At 29.6% G+C, this 10,000-nt stretch overlaps 3 non-coding genes across 3 annotated transcripts in view; all 3 read right to left on the bottom strand.

Annotated features, from left to right (window-relative positions):
* The window catches only part of LOC145847588 (small subunit ribosomal RNA), a 1,808-nt gene extending 209 nt beyond the window's left edge, over positions 1–1,599 (bottom strand). Inside the window, exon 1 of the ribosomal RNA XR_014371397.1 lies at positions 1–1,599. This exon is cut by the window's left edge and continues 209 nt beyond it. This is a non-coding gene — a ribosomal RNA (small subunit ribosomal RNA).
* A 3,290-nt stretch (positions 1,600–4,889) lies between these two features.
* Positions 4,890–5,008, bottom strand: LOC145847589 (5S ribosomal RNA). The gene has a single exon (XR_014371398.1). It is a non-coding gene; the product is annotated as a 5S ribosomal RNA (ribosomal RNA).
* A 3,400-nt stretch (positions 5,009–8,408) lies between these two features.
* On the bottom strand, positions 8,409–8,527 carry LOC145847578 (5S ribosomal RNA). The gene has a single exon (XR_014371387.1). It is a non-coding gene; the product is annotated as a 5S ribosomal RNA (ribosomal RNA).
* Positions 8,528–10,000: the final 1,473 nt, after the last annotated feature.

Here is a 10,000-nt window from a genome sequence, read left to right as displayed (position 1 = left end):
CTCGCGCTTACTGGGAATTCCTCGTTCAAGGGAAACAATTGCAAGTCCCTATCCCTAGCACGACCGGGGTTCAACGGATTACCCGGACCTTTCGGCCTAGGGAACACACGATGATCCGGTCAGTGTAGCGCGCGTGCGGCCCCGAACATCTAAGGGCATCACAGACCTGTTATTGCTCAATCTCGTGTGGCTAAACGCCACTAGTCCCTCTAAGAAGTTGTCTCCGACCCAATGGGTCGAGCAGCTATTTAGCAAGTAAGAGTCTCGTTCGTTATCGGAATTAACCAGACAAATCGCTCCACCAACTAAGAACGGCCATGCACCACCACCCACAGAATCAAGAAAGAGCTCTCAATCTGTCAATCCTCGCTGTGTCCGGGCCGGGTGAGATTTCCCGTGTTGAGTCAAATTAAGCCGCAGGCTCCACTCCTGGTGGTGCCCTTCCGTCAATTCCTTTAAGTTTCAGCTTTGCAACCATACTTCCCCCGGAACCCAAAGACTTTGGTTTCCCGGAAGCTGCCGGACAGTTCTTAAGTTCGACACTGCCCGATCGCTAGTCGGCATCGTTTAAGGTCAGAACTAGGACGGTATCTGATCGTCTTCGAACCTCTGACTTTCGCTCTTGATTAAAGAAAACATTCTTGGCAAATGCTTTCGCAGTCGTTCGTCTTGCGCCGATCCAAGAATTTCACCTCTAACGGCACAGTACGGATGCCCCCGTCCGTTCCTATTAATCATTACCTCGTGCTCCGAAAACCAACAAAATAGAACCGAGGTCCTATTCCATTATTCCATGCAACATTATACAAGCGTAAAGCCTGCTTTGAACACTCTAATTTTTTCAAGGTAAACTTGCCGGACCACCGCAACACTCAGTTAAGAGCACCGCGAAGGCACCGACCAACAAGAACAACGAGGCCAGTGCTAGCCTTTCGACCGACCAACCTCGCCGTCCCTATATCCAACTACGAGCTTTTCAACCGCAACAACTTAAATATACACTTTTGGAGCTGGAATTACCGCGGCTGCTGGCACCAGACTTGCCCTCCAATGGATACTCGTTAAAAAGTTTAAAGTGTACTCATTCCAATTGCAGGACCTCGTACGAGGTCTGCATTGTTATTTTTCGTCACTACCTCCCCGAGCCGGGAATGGGTAATTTGCGCGCCTGCTGCCTTCCTTGGATGTGGTAGCCGTTTCTCAGGCTCCCTCTCCGGAATCGAACCCTGATTCTCCGTCACCCGTTACAACCTCGGTAGGCCGATACCGTACCGACGATAGTTGATAGGGCAGTTGCTTTAATGAGATGTCGCCAGCACTAGGCCGTGCGATCCGCAAGCTTATCCAGAGTCACCATTGTAACGACCCGAAAGCCGGTTAGTTTTGGTCTGATAAATGCGCGCCTCACGTCAGTTCGGCGCTTTACGCATGTATTAGCTCTAGAATTGCCACAGTTATCCATGTAAAAGCGTACAATCAAATGAACCATAACTGATTTAATGAGCCATTCGCAGTTTCACTGTACGTGAGCTCGTACTTACACTTGCATGGCTTAATCTTTGAGACAAGCATATGACTACTGGCAGGATCAACCAGATAACTATCCGAGGGCGTTTAAACCCGTTGCTCGACTGAGCGTTTTTACTGTATAAATACAGACCTTTTCTATCACTCGGCTTAAAAGCCTTGCGAACGTTACTGAAAGTCGGCGCCGGCCTTTTGCTGTTTAAAGCGCCAGCCCGCGTCGACTGCAGCATGCAGCTATACAACTGACTGTTCTTTCTCCCGACCAACCGTTTGCCTTCTGCCGGTTAACTCGTCAGCAGCAACACGCCATCTGTCTGCTGCAGTTACCCGCCTCGAGCCGTGCCTGCGTCGGCTACTCGTCTCGACGACTTCGCAAAGCTATAAGCCTACCGCCGCTGGACGCTTGTAGTTTTTCATACGCTGCTCCGATGCGTTTACATAGCACGTTCGCCGCCGCTGCAATAGCCGCGCCTCGGGTGCTAAACAGTAATGCTTTAAGCCCGCTTTCTCGCCAAGTCGACCGAACGCACAAACACGTCTCTCTCACTAGTGTAAAGTAATGCATACGCGTATGATGCTCAAATGTTGTTGTTGAACTTTTTTGCCGATTTTTCCCGATTTTTTTTAAATTTCTTTGTTTCTTTTCAATTTTTTTAATATTTTAAGCTTATTTATGCTACGTTTAAATGTTTTAATACTTTTTTTATACTTTATTTAATATGTTTAAAAGAAATAAATAAAAAATAATATATATAAACTACTTTTTATAATGTTTTAAATATGTTTGTTTATTATAAATAAGCTTTATTTGTATTATTTTTTATTTAAACTTACTTTTTAAATCTTTATATTTGTTTTATCGTTTTAAGCACATTGCGATAAATATAATAAACAAACAATTGAATAAAAATAATAATAAAAAAAAAAATAAAAATAAAAACATAAGCTTATTTTATATGTTTCATTTTATTTTTATTTAATAACCTTTTCAAACCTTAATACTCGTTTTATTTTTTTAAGCAGATCGCGATAAATATAATAAACAAACAATTAAATAAAAATAAATAAAAATAAAATAAAAAAATCAAACATAAGCTTATTTTATATGTTACATTTTATTTTATTTAAAACTTACAATTTAAACCTTTGTATTTGTTCTATTCTTTTAAGCACATCGCGATAAATATAATAAGCAAACAATTAAATAAAAATAATAATAATAAAAAAATCATAAACTTATTTTATATGTTTCATTTTATTTTTATTTAAACTTACTTTTTAAACCTTTATAGTTGTTTTATTTTTTAAGCACATGGCGATAAATATAATAAGCAAACAATTAAATAAAAATAATAACAAATAAATAAAACAATACAGCTAAACTATAAAAAGAAAACTAAATAACTGATAAATACTTGTAAAACATTATTTGAAAAATGTATTTTGAAACACAACACGATTGATTTATAAATAATAATATATTTTTAATTTGTGTAGTTTATTGAAAGTAGTCTCCTTATTTGCTTCTGGTTTTACTTGAGTTACACAACGTTAAATAAACATACTTAACTAAAAATACTGTCATTTTAATAAAACTAAGTACAAATACATTGAATTAACATAGAACTTTAAAAAGCCTTCGCTAGTATCTGTTGGTAACAGTAAATAACCTATTATGACTCACAATACAAGAGTGCGAAATTTATTTTTCATTTGATTTTTCAGGTATTTATTTATTTGTGGAAATAAACTTTTTTATTACATTAGAAACTAATAGAATTTTTCCTATAACTATACCTATTATTATATTTAGTATGCTTAAAAGTAATAAAATGAAACGTCGCGATTATATAATAAACAAACAATCAAACAAACAAAGAAAAAAAAAAAAAAACTATTTTTTTAAACTTATAATTTTATAATTTCAACTATATGTCTTATTTTATTTTCATTTAAACTTACTTTAAACCTCTGTATTTGTTATATATATTTCAACACAATACGATTAAACTATAAGACAAACAACAAAATAAAATAATCACATTAATAAATACACTAAGCAAATAGCTAGAATAAATATAAATAGTTCAATATATACAATATATTTCTTCCATTTTTAAGTTACTTGTTAAACATATTTATTTAAACATGTTTCTTTAGAATATAAAACTAGCAGTTCTACAAATAAAGAAATTAAAAAGCCAATACACATAACACTAACTTTTCATAAATTAGATATGCAAATATGAACAAAATAATAACTAAATTGTTAAGCTTTTGTAAACTGTGAACTTATAAACTTATAATAACAATTGCATATTCACTATTCACAATAGCTTTTTATTTAGTACACAACTGGTCTGTAAATTGTGTAGTTTATTGAAAGTATAATCCCGTTTTGCTTCTGGTTTAAATAAAGTTATACAACACATACTAAAGTAAATTAAATAAAGTAATTCACTACTATCTATTATATAAAACCAATTTACAAAATACATTAAAATAAATAAAAATGAACTTTGAACTTATAATAATAACTGCATATTCACTATTCAGAATTGCTTTAAATTTAGTACACAACTGGTCTGTAAATTGTGTAGTTTATTGAAAGTATAATCCCGTTTTGCTTCTTGTTTAAATAAAGTTATATAACACATACTAAAGTAAATTAAATAAAGTAATTCACTACTATCTATTAAATAAAACCAATTTACAAAATACATTAAATTAAGTTAAAGTGAACTTTGAACTTATAATAATAACTGCATATTCACTATTCAGAATTGCTTTAAGTTTAGTACACAACTGGTCTGTAAATTGTGTTGGTTCTATTCAAGTACTCTCCTTGTTTGTTTTGTTTTAGTTGTATCACATTCAATACACATAATAAAGTAAACCAAATAAACTCTATTAATTTAAACTAAGTACAAATACATTAAGTTAATACAAAACTTTAAAAAGCTTTTGCTAGTATCTGTTGGTAACAGTAAATAACTTATTATGACTCACAATACAAAAGTGCAAAATTTATTTTCGTTTGATTTTTCAAGTGATTTGTTTGTGGACAAAAAAACTTTTAAGTTTTAGTATAAAAGACTAATTGTATTAATTTTAACTCAGAAAATTGTACTCTACAAGATGGTGCCATTATTTTTTCGATATCTCAAACTGGTCAAACCACTTTTTTAGCGCTCTAATTGGTTTAAACAGCAAATAACGTTATCTGATTGGCTTACGTTTTTATTTGCTAATAACTAGAATTTACTTTTCTTTTAAGCGTTAAAGAAATGTAAATAAACGAGTAATATGTATAAATAGGTCAGAAAGAAAAATAGTACAAAAAGATGAATTCAAAAAGCAAAAGCCTACGGCACGTGGTATTCCCAAGCGGTCACCCATCTAAGTACTAACCACGCCCGACACTGCTTAACTTCCCAGATCGGACGAGATGGGGTGTGCTCAGTGTGGTATGGTCGTAGGCGTTTGAAAGCGTTTACAAGCCTTTATAAACCCTTCGGTTTGTTTAAAAAACCTATTTGCACTTGATTTACAATCAATTTGATATTTTAAAATTATTCCTTATAAAATTTTAACCTGAATTAACCTTTTTTTTTGTTTTTTTTTATCAACAGTTACTCCCAAACTGTACTAAAACTGTATTGTAACTGTACAAAAGTGTTTGTTTAAATAATTGTTATCTATAAATTACCTAAGACCAGGACAAGTAGAAGTAAAGTTTATTGAATTATTGAATTAAATAAATAAAATCGTAAAATAAAATAATACAATATGTTTACAATTTGTCATTGATCTATCCATTTATGTTATTGCATTACAAATACAAACATTGCATACATTCAAGAGTATTATTCATCAATCTTTTCAATATAATAAGTTTTAAATTTATATTTATTTTTAAATAATTCCTGACATTTTAGATTACCTGAGATTTTTTTTTAATTAAATTAATTTTAGTAATTATATACTTGACGTTCTATTTTGTTTAATTTGATAACTCAACCATGTTTATATTTTTTTATAGTTTAACAGAACTATTAAACTAAAAGACATTACATACAGCTTCTAAAAGTTTTAAACACCTTAAAAAAGTAATATATAAAATAATTGATAAGAATATTAAACTTATAAAAATTTAGTAAAAGGTTATATAAACGTTATTTAAATTAATATAAGATAGTTAACTTATTTTTTCATTTAATGTGATATAATATAAATATATTTTGAGAGACAATTAATTAACGTAAACAATGTCATAGTGGAAACTGCATGTCTGCTAAAAACGTAAAACGCAAAACTGCTTTAATAAATCACTAAATAACAAAAAAATTGCCTGTCTAGCAGGCGTTCAAATTCAAATGACAAAGAAATTTAACTCCGGCTCTCAAGTATATGTCTTGCGTGACGACTAGCGGGACTCGATCTCACAACCTTCCGCTTATGAGTTAGCTGTCAAGACCAAAGACCCAACGCCACGACAAAGATAAAGAAATATTTTGCTATATAAATAGGTTGATTTTTATAATTTTGTCAATTACAATTACATGTCAATTACAGTGTCAATTTGAATTTAAATTAAATTAATTTTAGTAATTAAATACTTGACGTTCTAGTTTGTTTAATTTGATAACTCAACTATGTTTATTTATTTTTTACTAATTTTAAAATTATTATTATACAATATATTTGTTATATTATATTTATTTTATTACTTAAACTTATTATATACATTTAATATATAATATTATTAAATAACTTTATTAACGAATTAAAAACAAAATATTATTATTATTATGTTATTAATTTAGTGTTTTATTTTAAAGATATATTAAAGAACTAAACAGATATTACCCCTAAAAAACTTTGTTAATAATATATAAAAAGTACTCAAAGTCAGATTCGGAAATATATATACTGTTTTTTTTCATCAATATTGCAGGTCTGCGTAGCCGGGGGCTGTAATCTAGCTGCCAGCAGGCCTGAAATGGTGGCCACTATTGTTCAATGTTCAACTTCAAATTCTTTGAGATTATACTGTACTATCTATCTATTTAACAAATCTATCTAACAAATGTTGTTCAATCTAGGTTGTGGGTACTTGGGTCGAGTAATGCCTTTGACTTACAATCTGTTGTGGATTGTCAATATTTCTCTATCTATCAATAAACAAATCTATCTAATAAATGTTGTTCAATCTAGGTTGTGGGTACTTTGGTCGAGTAATGCCTTTGACTTACAATCTGTTGTTGATTGTCAACATTCCTCTATCTATCAATAATGATTATATTCAATATTAAATGTTGATTAATTCAGTTGTAAGAAAACCAGTGCGCTGGTTAGGTTGGGTAAGGCCTTCGACTTACAATCTTTGGGATTATCAACGTTCATCACAAGTACAGTAACGATCTCATTGAATTTCCAGTTGGAACATTGGATTGTAGTGGTGGCCTACTCTTTTTTGCCTAGTTTGACAAACTATTGTATATATATTGTATAACTTTATTTGTATTATTTTTTTTTTAAATTACTACTTATTATTAAAGAATTAAATTTTCTCCATTGTTTTCTCCATCGCGAACATTAAAAAAAAAAACTATGTATTTGAACTGTTTTTTATATGTTTTGTTTTATTTTTATTCAAACTTACTTTAAACCTCTGTATTTTTTATACAATACGATTAAACTATATAACAGAAAAATAATTAAATAATCAAACTATTGAATAAGCAGTTAAATAGTGTGTTTTTTTATGCTTCTTTCATTTTTAACTTACTTGTTAACCATATTTCTTTTATTAAAGTATAAAACTAACAGTTACTAAAATAAAATAATCATAAAGTCAATACACAAAACACTAACTTTTTATAATTTAAATATGCAAACATGAATATAGTTATGAAGTAAAGTTATTCAAAGCTTATAATTATGAAACTTTTGTATAATATTTTTGTTTTTTTTTTTGTAATAACTACAAAATTGGTATTTTAGTTTATTGTTAGTAACTAAATATTTATATTTATTATACTTAAAAAAAAACTTCTATACTAACTCTAATTTCAAAGCATATTAAAACATACAAATTTTACCAACTAAATATTTATTTTTATTTTTATTATTATAACTTTCAAACATAAGCTTGTATACCTTATATACCTATATACCTCATATAGGAGGCTTGACATAACATAACATTATTTAATTCTTTTTGTTTGAAATAAACTCATTTAGTTATTAGTAAATTACAACATAAATGTTTATAACAATAAAACTAAGATTTAGCTTTTGAGTTAGTAAACTTTGATAGTTTTCTTTTAATAGTTTAATAGTCCTTATTTAAGTTCAAACAAAATTGCTATATATTTAATACACATACAAAAGTAAACTAAGTAAACGTAATTCAATAGTTTCTATTAAGTAAAATTTATTACAAATACATTAAGTTAATACAAAACTTTAAGAAGCTTTTGCTAGTATCTGTTGGTAACAGTAAATAACTTATTATGACTCACAATACAAAAGTGCAAAATTTATTTTCGTTTGATTTTTCAAGTGATTTGTTTGTGGACAAAAAAACTTTTAAGTTTTAGTATAAAAGACTAATTGTATTAATTTTAACTCAGAAAATTGTACTCTACAAGATGGTGCAATTATTTTTTCGATATCTCAAACTGGTCAAACCACTTTTTTAGCGCTCTAATTGGTTTAAACAGCAAATAACGTTATCTGATTGGCTTACGTTTTTATTTGCTAATAACTAGAAGTTACTTTTCTTTTAAGCGTTAAAAAAATGTAAATAAACGAGTAATAAGTATAAATAGGTCAGAAAGAAAAATAGTACAAAAAAGATGAATTCAAAAAGCAAAAGCCTACGGCACGTGGTATTCCCAAGCGGTCACCCATCTAAGTACTAACCACGCCCGACACTGCTTAACTTCCCAGATCGGACGAGATGGGGTGTGCTCAGTGTGGTATGGTCGTAGGCGTCTGAAACCGTTTACAAGCCTTTATAAACCCTTCGGTTTGTTTAAAAAACCTATTTGCACTTGATTTACAATCGATTTGATATTTTAAAATTAATCCTTATAAAATTTTAACTTGATGTAAGTATTTTTTTTATTAATACCTTTTTTTTTGGTGTTTTAATTACAATTACTCCCTGTAACTTTATTTAAGACTTTGTTTAAAAGATTGTTAACTATATTCTATATTAAATACTATGATAATTAGAAGTAAAGTTTATTAAGTAAACTAGATTAGATTAAACTAAATAAAAAATATTGTTAAAATAAACATGTTGTGTTTAGTTTGTTTTACTATTTCTCATTGTTCTATTTATAGATGGTATTGTTTTACTTCAAGAATATTTATAGTTAGTTTCTAAGGAATATCTCATACTACATCAGATTTTACGATTAACTTAATTTTAGGTAATAAAATATTTGACGTTTAATTTAATAACTCAACTATGTTTATGTTATAAAATGATAGTATATAATACACATACATTATAATGTAATAATATAACTAGTTGTATAGTATAACTAGTTGTTTACTTTAAAATGAATAATTAAGTGGAAGAATTAAAAGAACTCACATTTTTGAAGAGAGCGTGGAAAACCAGAATAGTCTTTTAAAACATTTATTAAATTATCGATAAATATAGAATACAATAGAACTAAACATATAAACGTAACTGTGGTTGCTTAGAAACTAAACAAGAAATTTTTTAATAAAAATATAAAATAGTAAAATAAAATAAAAGTAATATAAATTATATTTTTAAACTAAATAACAATTCACGAGCAATATTAGCGCAATGTCAGAGTATGAGTTTATAATAAAGGAATTGCTTCCTTGGTGTTGATACTTACCTTATTCAAATAGAATACATTTTCAGCAATCAGGCTTGTATTTATCTTAGCGCGCGTAACACAACGTTTGTGGGTTTTGGCACACTTTTGTCGATAGTGGGCGCCCCGCCTCTTAAGTACAGAAATTTCGGGAATTTTCGATTTTCGGAATTCTGACTCGACAGATCGTTTTTGTTTGGTCCAGAGACCCCGTAAAAATTTTTCAGCCCATTTGAGGCATGATGAAAAAATGTTATTTCGACCCCCTTTTTTTAGGGGTTACGGGGACATCGACCCATTTTTTGGGAATAAAAAACTCCTAGAAAAGGACCACTTTTCTTCTTTTTTCGAATTTCGACTTTTTATTTTTTTGGAAAATTTTTCTATTTTCTTTGTTTGTTCTATTATAAGGTCGAAAATATTTTTTTTGAGCTTCGCAACGCATAAGGACTAACGTAAGGTAAGTTTTAAAAGATTTTTTTTCGATAATTTTTTCTATATTTTTTGTTTGGTCCATTACAAAGTCGAAAATATTTTTTTACGGCTTCTAAACGCGTGTAGATTAACCGTAGGTAGGTTATTTCGAAATTTAAATTTTTCAATAT

Source organism: Thalia democratica, unplaced genomic scaffold (genome assembly GCF_965202585.1).
Source record: "Thalia democratica unplaced genomic scaffold, ktThaDemo2.hap1.1 HAP1_SCAFFOLD_984, whole genome shotgun sequence".
Classification (NCBI taxonomy): Eukaryota; Metazoa; Chordata; class Thaliacea; order Salpida; family Salpidae; genus Thalia; species Thalia democratica.
This window is presented reverse-complemented; position numbering and strand designations above follow the sequence as displayed.